Genomic DNA, 25,226 nt, shown 5'->3' with positions numbered 1-25,226 from the left:
TTTCTAAGACTGTCTTAAAAGCTTGCAGAAGCCCACCAACCCATATTCTGCTGGAAATAGTGACCCTTCTGGATTGTGGTTGTTACTTTAAGTGCAGCCCCAGCAATCAGACTTTTATACTATATCTATTGTAATCAATATGCCAGAAGTCTTTGGACAAAGTACTACTAACTGGTATAAATTTGCTTCCAGAAATAATTTCTGATCCAAATGTTTGATGAGAAATAGGTTTAGACCCACGTGCTTTCAAATTTTTACATCCATACAATCTGACATTTAAGAATATTCCAGACATGGCATGCGGAAGCTCGGACAACCCTTTTATAACTCTATAAATGACATGTTGTACAAGCTTACAATGTGATTTAAGGGTCTTTATTGCCCTCTACTGGTTTAATTATGTACACACATCATTATTGAGATATTCGACTACATAAAGCTACATTTTTAAGGAAGCATTAACCATTGATATCCTGGCTAATTTGTTATTTTTAAGGATAAATTCAAAACAATATAAAGTTCACCATTTCTGTATATTTTAAACTGTGGAAAACTATTGGGAAACATGACTGATAATCATCGAAAATGCTAAAAAAAAAAAAAAAAAACACCTATATGAACATAAAAAGTGACAGTATTTTCTTCATCTTTTAAATGTTACCAAGCTGCATCCCATCAGGTGAAGAATGCCATTTGGTGCACCATATCATCATCATGGAGGACTGCAGGTTATATGCATTGTCATAAGGCTGAAATGATCAATCACAGTACAGAAAGTTATCAGAACTTACAGAAGTTACAGAAAGTTATCACAGTACAGAAACGATGCAGCCAAAACGTGCCGATAGATCATTTCAGCTCGGCTGCATCGGATTTCCATGCTTCCAAACAAGAGAAACTTCCAATGAATTCACTGAGTTAGATAAAGGAGGCCTATAGATAAAAGGTGTAAAAGAAAAAAGAGCTGGAGTGCCATTGATCTAAGATTGGATTGTGATGTTTATTTACTTAAGAGTAATTGTTTTACCGAAGTTCCCGGCTTAGTTTCTAATTCCTTCAACTTTTGGATGAATAAGGGAAGGTGCTAGGACAAGTAGGACTAATTTTAATTGGGTCTTCTGAAGCCGGGAATAGCCTTTCTTCGCTTGTCACTCACTCTAGAAGACATAAGCTCTTGTCTCAATAAATAGCCGCAGTATATTCCCATTTAATCCTGTGTTCTTTGTTCTGTTGAAATAAAGGGCAGTCTACAACATTTTCTCATCCCTCTTGTCACCGGCCCTTTCCCCACCCTACCATGACCTCTGATGACCCAACTGTTCTGTTTGTAATGTGAAGAATTTCCAAGAAGAGTTCCAGCTAACAGACATAATTAAAGGGTATTCCCTGCCCTCACTCCATGGTGTAGATTGGGGATTTCTTCTCCCAATAAGGTAAATGGAATCATGAACAGCAATACAAAACATAAGGCAATAATCTGACATATTTATTGGTCTCAAACCAGTTGAGTGTATTTTATGATAAAGAATGGTTGTTGAAATTGAAATGGTTGTTGAAATTGAAAACAGTCTTTCAAGTCATGTGTATGGAGTGGAGGGTCTGCAGTGGAATTCATAAAAAATTTAGATATCTAAACATAAAGGGGTTAATTTATCAATAAATATTGCATGTTTTTATTATTTCAGTTTGTTTACCAACCAAAAAAATGAAAAACCTATTAGTAGAGCTAAAACATAACTGTCACGATGCCGGCTGGCAGGTAGTGGACCCTCTGTGCCAGAGAGGGATTGGCGTGGACCGTGCTAGTGGACCGGTTCTAAGCCACTACTGGTTTTCACCAGAGCCCGCCGCAAAACGGGATGGTCTTGCTGCGGCGGTAGTGACCAGGTCGTATCCACTAGCAACGGCTCACCTCTCTGGCTGCTGAAGATAGGCGCGGTACAAGGGAGTAGGCAGAAGCAAGGTCGGACGTAGCAGAAGGTCGGGGCAGGCAGCAAGGATCGTAGTCAGGGGCAACGGCAGAAGGTCTGGAAACACTGGCAAGGGACACACAGGGAACGCTTTCACTGGCACTAAGGCAACAAGATCCGGCAAGGGAGTGCAAGGGAAGTGAGGTAATATAGGGAGTGCACAGGTGATAACTCTAATTGGAACCACTGCGCCAATCAGCGGCGCAGTGGCCCTTTAAATCGCAGAGACCCGGCGCGCGCGCGCCCTAGGGAGCGGGGCCGCGCGCGCCGGGACAGAACAGACGGGGAGCGAGTCAGGTAGGAGAGCCGGGGTGCGCATCGCGAGCGGGCGCTACCCGCATCGCGAATCGCATCCCGGCTAGCAGCAGGATCGCAGCGCCCCGGGTCAGAGGACGTGACCGGGGCGCTGCAGCGGAGGAGGTGAAGCGAGCGCTCCGGGGAGGAGCGGGAACCCGGAGCGCTCGGCGTAACAGTACCCCCCCCCTTGGGTCTCCCCCTCTTCTTGGAGCCTGAGAACCTGAGGAGCAGACTTTTGTCAAGGATGTTGTCCTCAGGTTCCCAGGATCTCTCTTCAGGACCACAACCCTCCCAGTCTACTAAAAAAAAATTTTTTCCTCTGACCTTTTTGGCAGCCAAAATCTCCTTGACCGAGAAGACGTCCGAGGAGCCGGAAACAGGAGTGGGAGGAACAGATTTGGGAGAAAAACGGTTGAGGATGAGTGGTTTGAGAAGAGAGACGTGAAAGGCATTAGGGATACGAAGAGAAGGAGGAAGAAGAAGTTTATAAGAGACAGGATTAATTTGACACAGAATTTTGAAAGGACCAAGATAGCGTGGTCCCAACTTGTAGCTAGGGACACGGAAGCGGACATATTTAGCGGAGAGCCATACCTTGTCTCCAGGGGAAAAAACGGGGGGAGCTCTTCTTTTCTTATCCGCGAACCTCTTCATGCGTGAAGAAGCCTGTAAGAGAGAATTTTGGGTCTCTCTCCATATAATGGAAAGGTCACGAGAAATTTCATCCACAGCGGGCAGACCAGAGGGCAAGGGGGTAGGGAGGGGGGGAAGAGGGTGACGGCCGTACACCACGAAAAATGGGGATTTGGAGGAAGATTCAGAGACCCTGAAGTTATACGAGAATTCGGCCCATGGAAGGAGATCTGCCCAGTCATCCTGGCGGGAGGAAACAAAATGTCGCAAATAATCACCCAGGATCTGGTTAATTCTTTCTACTTGTCCATTGGACTGGGGATGATATGCAGAGGAAAAATTTAATTTAATCTTGAGTTGTTTACAGAGAGCTCTCCAGAATTTAGACACGAATTGGACCCCTCTATCCGAGACAATCTGCGTAGGCAACCCGTGAAGACGAAAAATGTGTACAAAAAATTGTTTAGCCAACTGAGGCGCAGAAGGAAGACCAGGAAGAGGAATGAAATGTGCCATTTTGGAGAATCGATCAACGACCACCCAAATAACGGTGTTGCCACGGGAAGGGGGTAAATCAGTAATAAAATCCATACCAATCAGAGACCAAGGCTGTTCGGGGACAGGCAGAGGATGAAGAAAACCAGCGGGCTTCTGGCGAGGAGTCTTATCCCGGGCACAGATAGTGCAGGCTCGCACAAAGTCCCCAACATCCGTCTCCAGAGTTGGCCACCAATAGAAGCGGGAGATGAGTTGCACAGATTTCTTGATGCCCGCATGACCTGCGAGATGGGAGGAGTGACCCCATTTGAGGATTCCGAGGCGTTGGCGTGGAGAAACAAAGGTCTTTCCTGGAGGAGTCTGTCTGATGGAGGCAGGAGAAGTGGAGATCAGGCAGTCAGGTGGAATGATGTGTTGCGGAGGGAGATCAACTTCTGAGGCATCCGAGGAACGAGAGAGAGCATCGGCTCTAATGTTCTTATCGGCAGGACGAAAGTGAATCTCAAAATTAAATCGGGCAAAGAACAGAGACCACCGGGCCTGGCGAGGATTCAGCCGTTGGGCCGACTGGAGGTAGGAGAGGTTCTTGTGGTCGGTGTAGATAATAACAGGAAATCTTGATCCCTCCAGCAGATGCCTCCATTCCTCAAGTGCTAATTTAATGGCTAGAAGTTCTCGATCCCCGATGGAGTAGTTCCTCTCCGCTGGAGAGAAGGTCCTAGAGAAAAAACCACAAGTGACAGCATGCCCGGAAGGATTTTTTTGTAGAAGAACAGCTCCAGCTCCTACTGAGGAGGCATCAACCTCCAATAGGAAGGGTTTGGAAGGGTCAGGTCTGGAGAGCACGGGAGCCGAAGAAAAGGCAGACTTGAGTTGTTTAAAGGAGTCTTCTGCTTGAGGAGGCCAGGACTTGGGATCAGCATTTTTCTTGGTTAAAGCCACGATAGGAGCCACAATGGTAGAAAAATGTGGAATAAATTGCCTGTAATAATTGGCGAACCCCAAAAAGCGTTGGATAGCACGGAGTCCGGAGGGGCGTGGCCAATTTAAGACGGCAGAGAGTTTGTCTGGATCCATCTGTAGTCCCTGGCCAGAGACCAAATATCCTAGAAAAGGAAGAGATTGGCATTCAAACAGACATTTCTCAATTTTGGCATAGAGTTGGTTGTCACGAAGTCTCTGAAGAACCATACGGACATGCCGGCGGTGTTCCTCTAGATTGGCAGAAAAAATTAGGATATCGTCCAGATATACCACAACACAGGAGTATAATAGATCACGAAAAATTTCATTGACAAAGTCTTGGAAGACGGCAGGGGCATTGCACAGTCCAAAGGGCATGACCAGATACTCAAAGTGTCCATCTCTGGTGTTAAATGCCGTTTTCCACTCGTCCCCCTCTCTGATGCGGATGAGGTTATAGGCGCCTCTTAAGTCCAATTTAGTGAAGATGTGGGCACCTTGGAGGCGATCAAAGAGTTCAGAGATGAGGGGTAAGGGGTAGCGGTTCTTAACCGTGATTTTATTAAGACCGCGGTAGTCAATGCAAGGACGTAGGGAGCCATCTTTTTTGGAGACAAAGAAAAATCCGGCTCCGGCAGGAGAGGAGGATTTACGGATAAAGCCCCTTTTTAGATTCTCCTGGACGTATTCGGACATGGCAAGAGTCTCTGGGGCAGAGAGAGGATAAATTCTGCCCCGGGGTGGAGTAGTACCCGGGAGGAGGTCGATAGGGCAATCATAAGGCCTGTGAGGAGGTCGCGCAGAGGGCCTCATTATTCCAGGACAATTCTGAAGCAAGTGTACGGAATTGTACGGCATACTCGCCAACGGAAGAATTACCCTGGACCAGGTTCAACAGGGCAGTCTCAGCAGAAGAGGCTCGGGCAGGTTCCTCAAAGACACTTCGGATTTCCGAGAAGAAGGAGTGTACTGAGGCAGTGACGGGGTCATTGCGGTCCCAGAGCGGTGTGGCCCATGACAGGGCTTTTCCGGACAGAAGACTGACTACGAAAGCCACCTTAGACCTTTCAGTGGGAAACAGGTCCGACATCATCTCCAGATGCAGGGAACATTGGGAAAGGAAGCCACGGCAAAACTTAGAGTCCCCATCAAACTTATCCGGCAAGGATAAGCGTATCCCAGGAGCGGCCACTCGCTGCGGAGGAGGTGCAGGAGCTGGCGGAGGAGATGACTGCTGAAGCTGTGGTAGCAACTGTTGTAGCATAACGGTCAGTTGAGACAGCTGTTGGCCTTGTTGCGCAATCTGTTGTGACTGCTGGGCGACCACCGTGGTGAGGTCAGCGACAACTGGCAGAGGAACTTCAGCGGGATCCATGGCCGGATCTACTGTCACGATGCCGGCTGGCAGGTAGTGGACCCTCTGTGCCAGAGAGGGATTGGCGTGGACCGTGCTAGTGGACCGGTTCTAAGCCACTACTGGTTTTCACCAGAGCCCGCCGCAAAGCGGGATGGTCTTGCTGCGGCGGTAGTGACCAGGTCGTATCCACTAGCAACGGCTCACCTCTCTGGCTGCTGAAGATAGGCGCGGTACAAGGGAGTAGGCAGAAGCAAGGTCGGACGTAGCAGAAGGTCGGGGCAGGCAGCAAGGATCGTAGTCAGGGGCAACGGCAGAAGGTCTGGAAACACTGGCAAGGGACACACAGGGAACGCTTTCACTGGCACTAAGGCAACAAGATCCGGCAAGGGAGTGCAAGGGAAGTGAGGTAATATAGGGAGTGCACAGGTGATAACTCTAATTGGAACCACTGCGCCAATCAGCGGCGCAGTGGCCCTTTAAATCGCAGAGACCCGGCGCGCGCGCGCCCTAGGGAGCGGGGCCGCGCGCGCCGGGACAGAACAGACGGGGAGCGAGTCAGGTAGGAGAGCCGGGGTGCGCATCGCGAGCGGGCGCTACCCGCATCGCGAATCGCATCCCGGCTAGCAGCAGGATCGCAGCGCCCCGGGTCAGAGGACGTGACCGGGGCGCTGCAGCGGAGGAGGTGAAGCGAGCGCTCCGGGGAGGAGCGGGAACCCGGAGCGCTCGGCGTAACAATAACATTTATTCAGTATCTGTATAAAACACCTGTAATCAACAGGGATAACACCCCAATAAAAAAAAAACACCTTGGTGATAAGTGCAAGAAGACAAACCACAAAAAATAACGTCACAAATGAATCAATACAGAAGAATTGCACTGTGGCGACCAATTTAAATGAAAACAAACATGATAATGTCTGCAATGTATCAATCTGACTATCTCTCACCTTAGCCCCATGACTCAGGGGATGGAGGCTGAAAGGGACAACAGGGAGGTGGAGAGGCCAGGGAACCTGTTAATGCCCTGATAGATACCCCTACACTCATCCTGCTCTAGGTGGACTGAATGGCCTGATAAGGACGGCCCCGCTCAGGAATCTACCCTGTAATTGCTATACGTCCCTCAAGCGAACTACCTCGCTTACTAAAGATAGATACTGACGTTCTCACCTGGACACTTCCCTGAAAATAAACTAAGTGATACAATAGTGTATACAGAGAGTGCCTGCCAGAGGAGAGATAAGGTAAGTATATGGTAGGTGTTGGTTGGTAGTGAAAGGGTATGATGGCCACATGCTTAAATATTATATGGTATAGTAATATTGACCCACCGCTGTTAACCTATGGCCAGTAAGTATGTGGTAAGATAAATCAATACAATATCATATGATGGGTCAAATTAATTTATAACAAAGATGCCCAATGCCAACACAATTTAGATATCATTTCAGATGCAAATCAAAAAATGTTGCAGTATTTTGTAATACCTTTTTTATTGGACTAACAGAATTTTGTAGAGACAAGCTTTTGGGATTCCTCCCTTTATCAAGTCCAAAGCAAATATAAAGGGAGGAATCCCGAAAGCTTGTCTCTACAAAATTCTGTTAGTCCAATAAAAAAGGTACTACAAGATATTGCAACATTTTTTGATTTGCATCTGCATCACTGGACTAAGAAGGCTACTCAAATTTACTACGATATAATTTCAGAAAGCTAAAGAAAGAGGGAAAGGCACTCCTTGTGGAGTAACATTGATGGAAAGGGTAGACAATTGGGTAGATTCAATACCGCTTACCAGATCAGGTTGTGCAACTACATACACAACAATGGAAAAGGTGTGTAGTAAAATAAATTCCATCTGCAGCCTTCCTGAGCACATGTAGAGTATAATCAAAGAGAAGCTTCGTTTGGAGCAGGATAGTGGCTATGACCGGAACAAAGGATCAAGAAGCCAGGATAAAATCCATCTGTTTTATTTCCAATAATGCAACGCGTTTTGCTGCGCATGCGCAGCTTCTTCAGGCATCATGCTGATGATCTCAAGAATGGTTAGCAAAAATCCCAGAACCCCATGGGGGAACCTAGTAAATGACCTGCAGAGAGCTGGGTCCAAAGTAATAAAGGCTACCATCAGTAACACACTGCACGGCCAGGGACTCAAATCATGCAGTGCCAGATGTGTCCCCCTGTTTAAGCCAGTACATGTCCATCTAAAGTTTTCTAGAAAGCATTTGGATGATCCAGAAGAGTATTGGGAGAATGTCATATGGTCAGATGAAACTAAAGTAGAACTTTTTGGTAAAAACTCAACTTGTCGTGTCTGGAGGAGAAAGAATGCTAAGTTGCATCCAAAGACCACCACACCTACTGTGAAGCATGGGGGTGGAAACATCATGCTTTGGGGGTGTTTTTCTGCTAAGGGACCAGGACGACTTATCCGTGTAAAGGAAAGAATGAATGGGGCCTTGTATCATGAGATTTTGAGTGATAACCTCCTTCCATCAGCAAGGGCATTGAAGATGAAACATGGCTGGGTCTTTCAGCATGACAATGATTCCAAACACACTGCACAAAGAAGTTGTCGCGATGCCGGCTGGCAGGTAGTGGACCCTCTGTGCCAGAGAGGGATTGGCGTGGACCGTGCTAGTGGACCGGTTCTAAGCCACTACTGGTTTTCACCAGAGCCCGCCGCAAAGCGGGATGGTCTTGCTGCGGCGGTAGTGACCAGGTCGTATCCACTAGCAACGGCTCACCTCTCTGGCTGCTGAAGATAGGCGCGGTACAAGGGAGTAGGCAGAAGCAAGGTCGGACGTAGCAGAAGGTCGGGGCAGGCAGCAAGGATCGTAGTCAGGGGCAACGGCAGAAGGTCTGGAAACACTGGCAAGGGACACACAGGGAACGCTTTCACTAGCACTAAGGCAACAAGATCCGGCAAGGGAGTGCAAGGGAAGTGAGGTAATATAGGGAGTGCACAGGTGATAACTCTAATTGGAACCACTGCGCCAATCAGCGGCGCAGTGGCCCTTTAAATCGCAGAGACCCGGCGCGCGCGCGCCCTAGGGAGCGGGGCCGCGCGCGCCGGGACAGAACAGACGGGGAGCGAGTCAGGTAGGAGAGCCGGGGTGCGCATCGCGAGCGGGCGCTACCCGCATCGCGAATCGCATCCCGGCTAGCAGCAGGATCGCAGCGCCCCGGGTCAGAGGACGTGACCGGGGCGCTGCAGCGGAGGAGGTGAAGCGAGCGCTCCGGGGAGGAGCGGGAACCCGGAGCGCTCGGCGTAACAGTACCCCCCCCCTTGGGTCTCCCCCTCTTCTTGGAGCCTGAGAACCTGAGGAGCAGACTTTTGTCAAGGATGTTGTCCTCAGGTTCCCAGGATCTCTCTTCAGGACCACAACCCTCCCAGTCTACTAAAAAAAAATTTTTTCCTCTGACCTTTTTGGCAGCCAAAATCTCCTTGACCGAGAAGACGTCCGAGGAGCCGGAAACAGGAGTGGGAGGAACAGATTTGGGAGAAAAACGGTTGAGGATGAGTGGTTTGAGAAGAGAGACGTGAAAGGCATTAGGGATACGAAGAGAAGGAGGAAGAAGAAGTTTATAAGAGACAGGATTAATTTGACACAGAATTTTGAAAGGACCAAGATAGCGTGGTCCCAACTTGTAGCTAGGGACACGGAAGCGGACATATTTAGCGGAGAGCCATACCTTGTCTCCAGGGGAAAAAACGGGGGGAGCTCTTCTTTTCTTATCCGCGAACCTCTTCATGCGTGAAGAAGCCTGTAAGAGAGAATTTTGGGTCTCTCTCCATATAATGGAAAGGTCACGAGAAATTTCATCCACAGCGGGCAGACCAGAGGGCAAGGGGGTAGGGAGGGGGGGAAGAGGGTGACGGCCGTACACCACGAAAAATGGGGATTTGGAGGAAGATTCAGAGACCCTGAAGTTATACGAGAATTCGGCCCATGGAAGGAGATCTGCCCAGTCATCCTGGCGGGAGGAAACAAAATGTCGCAAATAATCACCCAGGATCTGGTTAATTCTTTCTACTTGTCCATTGGACTGGGGATGATATGCAGAGGAAAAATTTAATTTAATCTTGAGTTGTTTACAGAGAGCTCTCCAGAATTTAGACACGAATTGGACCCCTCTATCCGAGACAATCTGCGTAGGCAACCCGTGAAGACGAAAAATGTGTACAAAAAATTGTTTAGCCAACTGAGGCGCAGAAGGAAGACCAGGAAGAGGAATGAAATGTGCCATTTTGGAGAATCGATCAACGACCACCCAAATAACGGTGTTGCCACGGGAAGGGGGTAAATCAGTAATAAAATCCATACCAATCAGAGACCAAGGCTGTTCGGGGACAGGCAGAGGATGAAGAAAACCAGCGGGCTTCTGGCGAGGAGTCTTATCCCGGGCACAGATAGTGCAGGCTCGCACAAAGTCCCCAACATCCGTCTCCAGAGTTGGCCACCAATAGAAGCGGGAGATGAGTTGCACAGATTTCTTGATGCCCGCATGACCTGCGAGATGGGAGGAGTGACCCCATTTGAGGATTCCGAGGCGTTGGCGTGGAGAAACAAAGGTCTTTCCTGGAGGAGTCTGTCTGATGGAGGCAGGAGAAGTGGAGATCAGGCAGTCAGGTGGAATGATGTGTTGCGGAGGGAGATCAACTTCTGAGGCATCCGAGGAACGAGAGAGAGCATCGGCTCTAATGTTCTTATCGGCAGGACGAAAGTGAATCTCAAAATTAAATCGGGCAAAGAACAGAGACCACCGGGCCTGGCGAGGATTCAGCCGTTGGGCCGACTGGAGGTAGGAGAGGTTCTTGTGGTCGGTGTAGATAATAACAGGAAATCTTGATCCCTCCAGCAGATGCCTCCATTCCTCAAGTGCTAATTTAATGGCTAGAAGTTCTCGATCCCCGATGGAGTAGTTCCTCTCCGCTGGAGAGAAGGTCCTAGAGAAAAAACCACAAGTGACAGCATGCCCGGAAGGATTTTTTTGTAGAAGAACAGCTCCAGCTCCTACTGAGGAGGCATCAACCTCCAATAGGAAGGGTTTGGAAGGGTCAGGTCTGGAGAGCACGGGAGCCGAAGAAAAGGCAGACTTGAGTTGTTTAAAGGAGTCTTCTGCTTGAGGAGGCCAGGACTTGGGATCAGCATTTTTCTTGGTTAAAGCCACGATAGGAGCCACAATGGTAGAAAAATGTGGAATAAATTGCCTGTAATAATTGGCGAACCCCAAAAAGCGTTGGATAGCACGGAGTCCGGAGGGGCGTGGCCAATTTAAGACGGCAGAGAGTTTGTCTGGATCCATCTGTAGTCCCTGGCCAGAGACCAAATATCCTAGAAAAGGAAGAGATTGGCATTCAAACAGACATTTCTCAATTTTGGCATAGAGTTGGTTGTCACGAAGTCTCTGAAGAACCATACGGACATGCCGGCGGTGTTCCTCTAGATTGGCAGAAAAAATTAGGATATCGTCCAGATATACCACAACACAGGAGTATAATAGATCACGAAAAATGTCATTGACAAAGTCTTGGAAGACGGCAGGGGCATTGCACAGTCCAAAGGGCATGACCAGATACTCAAAGTGTCCATCTCTGGTGTTAAATGCCGTTTTCCACTCGTCCCCCTCTCTGATGCGGATGAGGTTATAGGCGCCTCTTAAGTCCAATTTAGTGAAGATGTGGGCACCTTGGAGGCGATCAAAGAGTTCAGAGATGAGGGGTAAGGGGTAGCGGTTCTTAACCGTGATTTTATTAAGACCGCGGTAGTCAATGCAAGGACGTAGGGAGCCATCTTTTTTGGAGACAAAGAAAAATCCGGCTCCGGCAGGAGAGGAGGATTTACGGATAAAGCCCCTTTTTAGATTCTCCTGGACGTATTCGGACATGGCAAGAGTCTCTGGGGCAGAGAGAGGATAAATTCTGCCCCGGGGTGGAGTAGTACCCGGGAGGAGGTCGATAGGGCAATCATAAGGCCTGTGAGGAGGTAGAGTCTCAGCTTGTTTTTTGCAGAAAACATCCGCGAAGTCCATATAGGCCTTGGGGAGACCGGTTACTGGAGGAACCACAGAGTTACGGCAAGGGTTACTGGGAAGCGGTTTTAGACAGTTCTTGGAACAAGAGGACCCCCAACTCTTGATCTCCCCAGTGGACCAATCCAGGGTTGGGGAATGAAGTTGAAGCCAGGGAAGTCCAAGGAGAATCTCCGAGGTGCAATTGGGGAGGACCAAAAGTTCAATCCTCTCATGATGAGATCCGATGCTCATAAGAAGGGGCTCCGTGCGGAAACGTATGGTACAGTCCAATCTTTCATTATTTACACAATTGATGTAGAGGGGTCTGGCGAGACTGGTCACTGGGATGTTGAACTTGTTGACGAGAGAGGCCAAAATAAAATTTCCTGCAGAACCAGAGTCCAAGAAGGCCACTGTAGAGAAGGAGAAGGCAGAAGCAGACATCCGCACAGGCACAGTAAGACGTGGAGAAGCAGAGTAGACATCAAGGACTGTCTCACCTTTGTGCGGAGTCAGCGTACGTCTTTCCAGGCGGGGAGGACGGATAGGACAATCCCTCAGGAAGTGTTCGGTACTAGCACAGTACAGGCAGAGGTTCTCCATACGGCGTCGTGTCCTCTCTTGAGGTGTCAGGCGAGACCGGTCGACCTGCATAGCCTCCACGGCGGGAGGCACAGGAACAGATTGCAGGGGACCAGAGGAGAGAGGAGCCGAGGAGACGAAACGCCTCGTGCGAACAGAGTCCATATCTTGGCGGAGTTCCTGACGCCTTTCAGAAAAACGCATGTCAATGCGAGTGGCTAGGTGAATAAGTTCATGTAGATTAGCAGGAATTTCTCGTGCGGCCAGAACATCTTTAATGTTGCTGGATAGGCCTTTTTTGAAGGTCGCGCAGAGGGCCTCATTATTCCAGGACAATTCTGAAGCAAGTGTACGGAATTGTACGGCATACTCGCCAACGGAAGAATTACCCTGGACCAGGTTCAACAGGGCAGTCTCAGCAGAAGAGGCTCGGGCAGGTTCCTCAAAGACACTTCGGATTTCCGAGAAGAAGGAGTGTACTGAGGCAGTGACGGGGTCATTGCGGTCCCAGAGCGGTGTGGCCCATGACAGGGCTTTTCCGGACAGAAGACTGACTACGAAAGCCACCTTAGACCTTTCAGTGGGAAACAGGTCCGACATCATCTCCAGATGCAGGGAACATTGGGAAAGGAAGCCACGGCAAAACTTAGAGTCCCCATCAAACTTATCCGGCAAGGATAAGCGTATCCCAGGAGCGGCCACTCGCTGCGGAGGAGGTGCAGGAGCTGGCGGAGGAGATGACTGCTGAAGCTGTGGTAGCAACTGTTGTAGCATAACGGTCAGTTGAGACAGCTGTTGGCCTTGTTGCGCAATCTGTTGTGACTGCTGGGCGACCACCGTGGTGAGGTCAGCGACAACTGGCAGAGGAACTTCAGCGGGATCCATGGCCGGATCTACTGTCGCGATGCCGGCTGGCAGGTAGTGGACCCTCTGTGCCAGAGAGGGATTGGCGTGGACCGTGCTAGTGGACCGGTTCTAAGCCACTACTGGTTTTCACCAGAGCCCGCCGCAAAGCGGGATGGTCTTGCTGCGGCGGTAGTGACCAGGTCGTATCCACTAGCAACGGCTCACCTCTCTGGCTGCTGAAGATAGGCGCGGTACAAGGGAGTAGGCAGAAGCAAGGTCGGACGTAGCAGAAGGTCGGGGCAGGCAGCAAGGATCGTAGTCAGGGGCAACGGCAGAAGGTCTGGAAACACTGGCAAGGGACACACAGGGAACGCTTTCACTGGCACTAAGGCAACAAGATCCGGCAAGGGAGTGCAAGGGAAGTGAGGTAATATAGGGAGTGCACAGGTGATAACTCTAATTGGAACCACTGCGCCAATCAGCGGCGCAGTGGCCCTTTAAATCGCAGAGACCCGGCGCGCGCGCGCCCTAGGGAGCGGGGCCGCGCGCGCCGGGACAGAACAGACGGGGAGCGAGTCAGGTAGGAGAGCCGGGGTGCGCATCGCGAGCGGGCGCTACCCGCATCGCGAATCGCATCCCGGCTAGCAGCAGGATCGCAGCGCCCCGGGTCAGAGGACGTGACCGGGGCGCTGCAGCGGAGGAGGTGAAGCGAGCGCTCCGGGGAGGAGCGGGAACCCGGAGCGCTCGGCGTAACAGAAGTGGCTTCGTAAGAAGCATTTCAAGGTCCTGGAGTGGCCTAGCCAGTCTCCAGATCTCAACTCTTACGAGGGAGTTGAAAGTCTGTGTTGCCCAGCGACAGCCGCAAAACATCACTGCTCTAGAGGAGATCTGCATGAAGGAATGGGCCAAAATACCAGCAAGAGTGTGTGAAAACCTTGTGAAGACTTAAAGAAAACGTTTGACCTCTGTGTGGTGTCCCGGCACCGTATTACATACCGTACCTTGGTAGGGGTCCCCAAAGTCAGAGTTCCTAGGAGCCGTGGGGGTCCTCAGGTCTAGTCCTCCCCTAGTCACCCCTTAAATAGTTAATATACTAATCAGGTAATTGTAAATAAATGTATATAAAAAGTGTACTTACCTTGCGCTAGCGTCGCAGGACATGCGGGTCACGTGACAAAGTTTTAGTCTCTATGGTAGGTCAAAAGGACCTTTGGAGGTTCATGGGACAATGGATACCCACAATGCCTTGTAAAGCTGATTGACAGACGGTGTTGACCAATCCTAAAACGGCCAGCCCCTGCCCATATAAGGGAGCTGCAGCCATTATTTGCTCTCATGGGTTGCTGTCACTGGATGAGGTAGGACCTCCGCAACTTTCAACGACAATTACTAGGACAAAGTCTTGCGGCCTCGGCTGAATCAGTTAGTGAGTTCTTCTAAATTTCCCCGCAAATATCGGCAAGGACCATGGACCTAAACATAACCATAAATCCAGCGGATCTGCGCCTCCTAAATCCCTACAAGCTGAGGAACTTACTCTAGTCCCAACCAACTGTCAATCTAAGCTGAGCTGTTCATAGACTCTGTTACAAAGACTGTTGCTTATGTTTGCATGTTACAGAAAATCTTCAGTAAAGTTTACGGAAGTTTTCAGCAAAGCTCTGGTTGTGGACAATACTTTATTCTGCATCTACCTATCGCTCTTGGGAAGGGTGGTGATAGGCCAAGCCATACAGCATTTAACCCTCACCCTGGCATCACGACTGACAAGAGTTAATTATAACCGTGATATACCTCACAGCAACACCCCAACTGCCATACACCCCCCCAAGGCACCACATCTGTCATTGCCAACAATGGGGATATAACAAAGTATTGAGATGAACTTTTGTTATTGACCAAATACTTATTTTACACCATAATTTGCAAATATATTCTTTAAAAATCAGACAATGTGATTTTATGGATTTTTTTTCTCATATTTCTCTCATAGTTGAGGTATACCTATGATGAAAATTACAGGACTCTCTCATCTTTTTAAGTGGGAGAACTTGCACAATTGGTGGCTGACTAAATACCTCTTTGCCCCACGGTATGTAAGTCCTGTCAACTCAAAATTCTAGAGCATAAACGATAATATAGTATGCATTATTTAAACCTGAAAAGTAGAAAAGTAAAGGAAAAAAGGAAAAAAATATATATCATCCTGTTCATACCGCCATGTAAGTAATGTAAAATATTACATTAAAATAATACATTTTAAATAAATAAATAAAAATATATCAACAACATAATTTGCGTGAATGTCATTCTTTCTAGGTAGAGGCACACCTGACATAGATAGTATCCTCCACATGGAGTGCTGCAGCAACCACAGATATCGCTATGTGCATATACAGACAACTGGTGTAGCTCAAACGTGGCAAGTAGACATAACCATAGCATTCAAACACATTAGAAATAACAGCGTGGCACTCACCAGTTTGTGGTAAAACTTTTTTTTATTACATGTCTAGTAGACAACACAAGGCAAGTGGCGTATACAGATAGATGGAGCAGATGCATATACAAAAGTTGTTTAGTGTCTTCAATACACGTCATTGGGCCTCACGAAGAGTTGTTAAGACACAAAACTGCTATTCGAATATGCAACCTCATTGGATTATGTCGTTTTGGCACACATACTCACCAACTGGAAAGTTACAAAGTGTGTGGAAAGGGTGGCAACTGTGTGCATGAAGGGTGTTATTGCCAGATGAAGGCTTACAGTAAAATTTAGCTAAAAAGGTGCAATCTTCCTCTTTAAATTGTCTAGAAAATCTATTTGTGGATCTCCCTGTTATACAATGAATCGTAAGGTATTTTGAGGTAATTTTCATTGATTAAAAGGGCAAAGGCAGGTGTATAGTGTAGTGTACCCATCTGTAGTTTATCTTAATAATGACCATACCACCTAATGAGGGAATGGTAGGGAACTGGGTGCATAAAGTCTTCTCCCAGACGGTCACATGCAAAATGGCTAATGAAGGAGAGAATTTAGCTTCCATTGAGCAACCAGCAATCTGTATTCTATTAAAAGAGAAACAGTTGTGGTGAAGCAAAAAAAAAAATAAAGTATATGCCATTTCAAAGTGTCATCATAACTACTATATTTGTTTAGATGAAAAGCAACAGCCAAATAGCTTTTTTCATGGGAAATGCACATATACAATGGCATGACAGGGCATTCATTCAAGTGCATGAGGAATTCCAGGTCATATGAGTCATTCTGCTCACCAATGGCTGTAATAGTTGGTCAAGCCAGGCACCAAGTTTTTCAAGCAAATAATCAATCCTGTCCACAATGTGCCAAATATTCACATTATAGTCTGTTCAGACTATCCTTTATATCCTTGGTGGGATCATATGGAATTCTACTGTAAGTAAATCAATCAATTTGTCTAAAACCACAACTGAACCCCCCTTGTCTCACTCGTCCCCCTTGCTAGCCTCTCACTGGGACTCGGCCGTAATCCCTGGTCTGCCATGCTTTCTGTGGATGCTTTGTGTTTCTGGCAATATCTACCTAAACTAGCGGAGAGCCAACTCCATTTTTTTGTCTTGTTAATTGCTGTTTGTTTTTTGCAGGGTGGAGTTTCCCCATGTAGTGGTTTACATAGACACGGGCCTTTGTGGCAGTTGCCTATTTATATTTCATAGCAACTTATTACTCATTTCGGCAACAAATTTGGGACTTTTTACAACACAAAAAGATGTCCAAATCCAATGATAAATTCCCCTCATTGTCTTGCGGAAATGTCCACCCTCATCTCACAGTCATCATCCTGGTAGATGGCAGCAGATTTTTGTCAAGAATGTTTCTGTAAATTTGTCCATTCATCCTTCCTTCAATTATGTGAAGTTTGTCAGTACCATATAGTGAAAATCAGCCACATACCATGATCATCCTACCTGCAAACTTCACTGTTGCAATGATGTTTTTAGGGTAATGTGCAGGGCCGGCCTTAGGTGTTCAGGCGCCCTGTTCGAGCTAACCTTGTGGCACCCCCCCCCCCCTATTACCCCATAAACAATACCTTATCTACTTCTGCTTATTACTTTGCCCACTCCAAAAATTTTCATCCTCTGTCATCTACTGCATGTCTGTGCAGGGGGTGGCGTTATCAGAAGAAGAGGGTGGGGTTATAAGCCAGAGTGGGTGGGAGAAAGCATTGCACACACAGCAGAAGCCGCATTCAGTACAGTTAAGAAGAAATTATAATACTAGCTCCAATATGAATATCTTCTGAACCCCATAAACATACACAAAGAGGAAAAAAATCTTTGTAACAAATATTTTTTTTTAATTACAGATAATTTAAGTGCAAGTGCAAACAAGTACAATAATAAATAATTGGATTGACTGGTAACAATCATGTATATCATTGTATACATAAGTTATACATACATTTATGTATTGTAGAAACAAGAGCTATGTTGTCAGAACACTATATCTAACTATTTTACAACACTAAGCATGCATAGACTCTCCCACATTTCTTCAACCAATGTTTTTGTTTGGCACCCTCTAGACAATATGAAGCACGCAATATGCCACCTTCATTCCCATCACCAAAACCCTTGGCCACCCGTTCAATAAAACACTTGCCTCCCCTTAATCAGTCCCCTGCCCCCCCCTCACCAGTCCCCTGTCCCCCTTAATCAGTCCCCTGTCCCTTTAATCAGTCCACTGCCCCCCTAAATCAGTCCCATGCCCCCCTTAATCAGTCCCCTGTCCCCTTATCAGTCCCCTCTCCCCCTTAATCAGTCCCATGTCCACCTTAATCAGTCCCCTGTCCCCCTTAATCAGTCCCCTGCCCCCTTAATCAGTCCCATGTCCCCCTTCACCAGTCCCCTGCCCCCCTTTATCAGATGCAGACTCCCTTAATCAGGCCCTCCCCTTTCACGAGTCCCCCTTAAGCAGACTCAGACCCCCCCTTCACCAGTCCCATGTTCTTATTACTCAGTCCCCTGTCACTCATAATCAGACCATCTCCCCCACTTCACCCCTTAATCAGACCCTCCCCCCTTCACCCCTTAATCAGACTCAGACCCCCATCCCCCTTCATCAGTCTACTTCTCTGTCCCCATTAATCAGACCTCTCTCTTTATTCCATAATTTGATGGACGGACCCTGCCCCCTTCACATATCCTATGCCCTGTTTAAAAAAATGTTTATTAAAAAAGCACAAAATAAAAAAATTATTTAGAACAGCCAGGTACTTACTTTTGAAGGCAGCTGCGCTACTCCCTGGAATAAGCTTGTAGAGCACCCGTCACTGCCTTCACACTACACACAGGGATCCTTCCGCGGCTCCCTGTGAAGGCGCGCGCAGCACTTGGATGCTGCCTGTGCCCCCAAGCTCCTCCTCCATGCTCCGGACCTTGCTTCCTCCTTGCTCGCATACCCTAAAGGCCGGCCCTGGTAATGTGCAGCAAACAGTTCCATTTTGCTGTCATCTGGCCAGACTTTATTCCCCCAATATTTCACTGGCTTTCCAAATGTCGTGGAGCAAAATTCAACATGCTTTTTAGTCAGCAATGGAGTCTTATGTGGTCCTCTGGTCTTGGACAACTCTGCTGTCAAATTTTTGGTGAAATGACTGTCCTTCCACTTTCGTATAATGGTCCCAACAGTGCTCACTGGAACATTCAGATGCTTGGAAATGCGCCTGTAACCAAAGCCATTGTTATGTTTTTCAACAATTAGGTTGTGAAGATCGTGAGGGAGCTCTTTGCATTTACCGATCATGAGTTGAGACTGAACAAACTAATATTATTTGCACTGACAAACAGCTGCTTTTTTAGTGGCTTTCCATGCCTTTTTGCACCTTCCTTTTTTCATGTGAAAATTCACAGCATCTTTACAAATATAGTAAGTGAGAAAAATGGTGATGTGTTTAATACTTATTTCACCTGCTGTATGTGCAATGCTTTTTCCTGCCTGCATCGGCAATACCTTATCTACTTCTGCTTATTACTTTGCCCACTCCAAAAATTTTCATCCTCTGTCATCTACTGCATGTCTGTGCAGGGGGTGGAGTTATCAGAAGAAGAGGGTGGGGTTATAAGCCAGAGTGGGTGGGAGAAAGCATTGCACACACAGCAGAAGCCGCATTCAGTACAGTTAAGAAGAAATTATAATACTAGCTCCAATATGAATATCTTCTGAACAGCGGAGGAAGCATTAGAAAACAGGTTCACCCTGTAGGCATGACCAATCTTTCACAATTAGATGTACGGTGTCAGAAGGGTTACGCAATAGCCTAATTTAGGCAAAGATATAGCCAGGATTTTACCTATTGTCCTTTTGAAATGTATTAAATAGAAAAGTCTCAGTCTTTGTTACAGGATAACAATAGTATAGAAAGTCACCACACAGCAAGCAAAATATCATTGAATCAGTTTCTGCTCTTTCACATTCATTAGTCTTCTGGCAATAAGAGTTCAAGGCCACACATACCCATAAGTGCCAAATGTATCAAAATCCAAAACATGGTTTTGGGGAAGAGACACAAGGAGACAATTGTAGAAGCAGGAATGAATGTAGAATGTGGTCTGTATACATTAATTTCTTCTTCTACAGTTGTCCCCTTGTGTCCCTTCACCATTACCTCCTGATATATATACCATGTTGATAAAGGTTAGTTGGAACCAAAACATCCTATTTGGTATCTTCAGGACTCAGGAGCCTATTAACCCATATTAATACCAAATGTTCAATTTATTGATGCAACATTTCATGTGTTTTGGATTTTGACAGATGATCATTTGTTACAGGATATTTACACTGCTCAAAAAACATAAAGGGAACACCAAGATAACACATCCTAGATCTGAATGAATGAACTAATCTTATCAAATACTTTGTCTTTACATAGTTAAATGTGCTGACAAAAAAATCACCCAGAAATTGTCAATGGAAATCAAATTTATCAACCCATGGATGTCTGGTTATTGAGTCGCACTCAAAATCAAAGTGGAAAACCACACTACAGGCTGATCCAACTTTGATGTAATGTCCTTAAAACAAGTCAAAATGAGGCTCAGTAGTGTGTGTGGCCTCCACATGCCCATATGACCTCCCTACAATGCCTGGGCATGCTCCTGATGAGGTGGCGGATGGTCTCCTGAGGGATGTCCTCCCAGACCTGGATTGAAGCATCCACGAACTCCTGGACAGTCTGTGGTGCAACATGGTGTTGGTAAATGGAGCAAGACATGATGTCTCAGATCACCCTCATGGAGTCTGTTTCTGACCATTTGAGGGGACACATGCACATTTGTGGCCTGCTGGAGGTCATTTTGCAGGGCTCTGGCAGTGCTCCTCCTGCTCATCTTTGCACAAAGGCGGAGGAAGCGGTTCTTCTGCTTGGTTGTTACCCTCCTACGGCCTCCTCCACGTCTCCTGATGTACTGGCCTGTCTCCTGGTAGTGCCTCCATGCTCTGGACACTTCCATGACAGACGCAGCAAGCCTTCTTGCCACAGCTCGCATTGATGTGCCATCCTGGATGAGCTGCACTACCTGAGCCACTTGTGTGGGTTGTAGACTCCGACTTAGTCTCTGTTGCCAATGGCCAGCACATAGACCTATGGACCAAATGGACCTTATTACTCAGGCCCCGAGCATTATTGGAAGAATATATATATAAAAAAAAAAAAAAAAAACTGGGGCACAATCACATTGTAAAGCAGAAGTCAGTGGTTTCTAGAACGTCAATTGTGAGATGAAAATATAGACTACATGGAATAGTGTCCTACCTTCCAATTAGTAGTATAACATTGAACTGGAACAGTGGTCCTCTGAAATGTGAACACAAATTTTTTTTTTTTTAATGACTAAACGGGTGGTTATTGTAAATAATGGAATGGGTAATAACCGTTCAAATACCTGAAATAGAATATGCTGTATATTGCTAGAGAATGTAATAATGAATCTTTCCGCAGTGGGCCTGTTTTGGGGGTACTCCAGCGCTGCAATTGTAATAAAAAAGAGATTCCTAGTTGCCTCCTGCACAGGTATATAGTAGTAGAGTAGAGTTCTGATAGGGATCGGTACCTGATGTCCATTGCTAATCGGGGACATCACTTTTCAGGGTGATGTCCTCAAACGGAGATAGCGGTAGAACGCTCCGGCTGGTAGCGTCTCAACCAGCTTCCGTCCTCGTGGTAAGCAGCTCGATGTTGTGAGTAGCTGATAGTGATATCACTATGGGGGCACGAAGAGTCCACAAAACTATCGACGCGTTTCGGAAACTTTCGAATTTTCTTCGAATTTCCTTCGTTGGGATTGACGAAGGAAATTCGAAAGTTTCCGAAATGCGTCGATAGTTTTGTGGACTCTTCGTGCCCCCATAGTGACATCACTATCAGCTACTCACAACATTGAGCTACTTACCACGAGGACGGAAGCTGGTTGCGGCGCTATCAGCCGAAGCATTCTCCCGCTATCCCCGTTTGAGGACCATCACCCCGAAAAGTGACGTCCCTGATTAGCAACGGACATCAGATACCTATCCCTATTAGAACTCTACTATTTACCTGTTCCGGAGGCAACTAGGAACCTCTTTTTTATTACAATTGCAGCGCTGGAGTACCCCCAAAACGGGCCCATTGCAGAAAGATTCATTACCTTGTGCTCCTAGAAAGTGCCGCAATACAATTACATTACAATATACAGCATATTCTATTTCAGGTGTTTGAATGGTTATTACCCATTCCATTATTTACAATAACCACCCGTTCAGTCATAAAAAAAAAAAAAGTTTGTGTTCACATTTCAGAGGACCACTGTTCCAGTTCAATGTTATACTACTAATTGGAAGGTAGGACACTATTCCATGTAGTCTATAATTTCATCTCACAATTGCTATTTTTCCTAGTGCGTACTCCTATTTTTTCTAATATTGCATCATTCATTAGTTGTACGCCGTACAGGGAAGCGTACAGGAGCAACACAGCAAGGATATAGCCCACAGTTTCCTCCAGCGCAGGTGATATATATTTATTTATGGTTTCTAGAATGTACCAGGGGAAATGTATCATTGGTGTTGATTTGTCACATGATTTATCACACTTAATGTTTAGAGACTTTTTTTTCGCAACCTTTGCTTTAGATGCTTTTTCTACATTGGTCAACATTTTGCAGTGGTCATAAATGTATTGTGAACGTTTTGTCACACAATCTGTTGCAAAGCCCTTCATTTGTTGTAAAACTGTCTGTGGACAGAATTTGTAAACAATTGCTCAGAAGTAGGCCCCCTTTATTGCCTCATATAGTTGTAGGCCCTCATACTGCCCGATATAATTGTAGGCCCCTTCTGTGCACCCCATGTAGTTGTAGGCCCAGGTATTGTTGTAAGCCCCCTCTGTGCCCCCATATAGTTATAGGCTCTCACACTGCCCCATAATATATTTGTAGGCTCCCACACTGTCCCGATATAGTTGTAGGCCCCTAATTCTGCCTGCTTCGGCGCTCGACTGCTCCTCCAGCCCAGGGACCTACTGCTATGGCCCAAGTCCCTGGTCCAGAGAAGCAGTGGAGAACCAAACTGATGCGGTAGTTACCTTCCTCAGCAGCCCGATACCCGTGCTCTTATTCTGCTCTGCTTTTCGGGCAGTGAAGCCAGCTAGCTCCAGTAGGCACTGCTCACTTGTCTTACAATTACCACGATGCCCTCTACTGCTTTAAGATGAAGCAGCATGGGCCGTGCCCACTTTAGAAGCAGTGATCAGTGCCTTGTGGCTGCCATAATGGATTTTTTTTCTGCATACCCCAAGGAGAACTGCTAAGTACCCCTGGTGGTACTCATACTTCAGGATGGGAATCGCTGCCCTATGCCAAAAGATAATATAGGGTAAAAATAAGATTTCAGTTATAATACCCTGTTATTAATATATACATAAATCCACACACATATATACATAAACACAAATACTCACTGTGACACATAAACATATATGTATACATTTACACAGTTTTTTGAGGAAACTGTCACTTCAGTTTTTAAGTCATAACCAAAAGTAGATTCAAAAGGAATGGGAAATATAATAGAAGGACTTTTCATTCCTACTGGATCTTTGGTTCAGCAGCCTCAGGCTACGTTTCCACACACCTTTTTTTATTTATTTATTTTTTTACAGAAAAAAGTACAGAAAAAAGCCAAACAAACAGGCTGCTCGCTGGCTATCTTTCACAAATATGTAATTTTAAAGGCTAGAAATAATAAACTTGAAAATTTTACATATAAAAAATATATATAAAATGTTATATAATCCTAGAATCCTAGATTCTATTTATATGGAATATTTTATGCAAATTGGTATTATATATTTTATATCTATCTATATATATTTTTAATTTTATGGTACTGAATTTTTTATTTCTAATTGGTTTTTTATTAAATTTTGATCTGACTATCAGGCATTTTTTAGATTTTTGACGTGGTACACGCATATAATTGATTTTATTCCCTCTTTATGTGATATCTGCATCCTGAATAGGACTTATAATATGTCCCCATAAACCATTCTAAAGAGGACCTATAGTTTATAAGATATGTCCTCTATATATCCAATTTGCGGTCATATTGTCTAAATCCCAAATAGTATATATGCACTCTATTGGGATTCTGTGTGGTTGTCCCTAGCAACACCTCTGAGGCATCACACCCTACTATAAACAATAGCTATTTGGCTTCTATTATTTTGCAGTAAAATATGCTTCTCCCTCTGATTATTAATATCTTTTTTTCTTTATAGAATGATACCCCACAGCTTTAATACCAGAGATACAGTATGTGACTGTATCCCTCGTATTGCTGACGGCTCTCCGGTGCAGGCCGCACCTCCCGCAATTTGATTGGCTGCCTCTGTGTTTACAGAGTGTCAGCCTAGCAATGCGTCCCTAGAGATGGTCTGACAGCGAGACGCTGGCGCGCTCTGCATGCGGAGATCCCGTCAGCTCTCTGTATACATCGGGACTCCAGTGTTTACAACCGGCCCACATGTTACATTATTTACTGTTGTGATGGCTCCCTCAACGGAGCCTCGCTTTGATATATTACTACCGGGATGTACTTCCCTTTGACGCAGTGACAGCTATAAGTGTTTTTCATGTATTTTATTGCTTTTTTGTTTTTTTCTTTATTGGGTTTTATCTTGTGTTCATATAGCTATATTACAATGGTGTATAAATTGCTTTTTTCTCTGTATTTTATTTTATTTTATGCTGCTTGTAAGTGGACTGGATGTGACATCACATCAAGCCCACCCCTTTTGACCTGTACTACCTTCATTGTGATACTATATAAGGTCTGCTGGTGTCAGTAGTTCCTTAGATCATCTGAGGAAGGGGTAGCAGACCCGAAACGCGTCATGATCTTGCTAACTTGTATGCTACAATACAAATAAAAGTATCTGGTTAACAATACCTACCTGCATCCTTGCATCTTTGGATAAAGCAGCTCCTGGATTCCAGTGGTCTTTTCCTATATAATTTCTTCAGTTCCTACAGGAAGATCCATGTCCTCCTGTGACCATCAGGCTTGGCAGCTTATCCTAACCATTTGATACCCCAGATGAGGGGTGATATGCGCATTTTCTTCATTTTAAGGTGAGCGGCCATCTTAACTTAAGCCCTAGGTGTACTTACCCAGTAAGTTTAGTGGATTCCTCACCAACCAAGAGTAATACACGAGGCGCTGCCTCCCGGTTGTCTTTTTTTGTCTTTACTTTTATCCATTTTTAGGAACTGTCCAGAGCAGCATATGTTTGCTATGGGGATTTTCTCCTGCTCTGGACAGTTCCTAAAATGGAGAGCACTGTGGTCATGATGTCAGCAGAGAGCTCTGTGTTCCAAAAAGAAATCCATTTCCTCTGTAGCCTCAGTTTTCTTTGTGAAGCTGGTGGTGCTGCACTGGCTCCTCTATCCAGTTGTCAGGAGCAGCAATGTCCCATCACATATACAGTAATTATTACTGTGTATGTGATGTGAATTGACAGTGCTGCTACTGA

This window comes from Hyla sarda, chromosome 4, assembly GCF_029499605.1.
Source record: "Hyla sarda isolate aHylSar1 chromosome 4, aHylSar1.hap1, whole genome shotgun sequence".
NCBI lineage: Eukaryota > Metazoa > Chordata > Amphibia > Anura > Hylidae > Hyla > Hyla sarda.
Note: the sequence above shows the minus strand (reverse complement) of the source record.